The sequence below is a fragment of the Myotis davidii genome, unplaced genomic scaffold, assembly GCF_000327345.1.
Source record: "Myotis davidii unplaced genomic scaffold, ASM32734v1 scaffold67, whole genome shotgun sequence".
Taxonomy (NCBI): Eukaryota; Metazoa; Chordata; class Mammalia; order Chiroptera; family Vespertilionidae; genus Myotis; species Myotis davidii.
In genome coordinates, this window is record NW_006298521.1 from 474,424 (window position 1) to 474,755 (window position 332).

Below are 332 nucleotides of genomic sequence, written 5' to 3' on the forward strand. Positions count from 1 at the left end.
CGGGGAGGGGTCAGCGGCTCTGGCCTCGTCTCTTGTCTGTAAAAGGGGAGGTGGGGCCCTCTTGGTCCGGCCTGCTCACTGGGGACCCACAGAAACACACACGGCACCCGGCCAGGACCCGGGGGGCAGCGTGCGCAGAGGCGGCGAGAAGGCGGAGCTGGGGGAGGCTGCCTGGGGAGTGGCCTGGGGTCCGGGCGCGGGTCCAGCCCTCCACTCTGGCTTGGAGAGCCACAGGCCCAGGGAGGGACGAGGACGGTGGCCGGCCCTGGGCGGAGAGACCACATGCCAGCGCCCGGCGAACCCAGTGCCCCGGTGCCCAGGACGCGCTGCTG

At 72.9% G+C, this 332-nt stretch overlaps 1 protein-coding gene across 1 annotated transcript in view; it reads left to right on the top strand.

Annotated features, from left to right (window-relative positions):
* Positions 1–332, top strand: part of CELSR1 (cadherin EGF LAG seven-pass G-type receptor 1) — a gene marked incomplete at its 3' end in the record, with an annotated part of 131,659 nt that overhangs the window by 120,341 nt on the left and 10,986 nt on the right. The window lies entirely within an intron of this gene.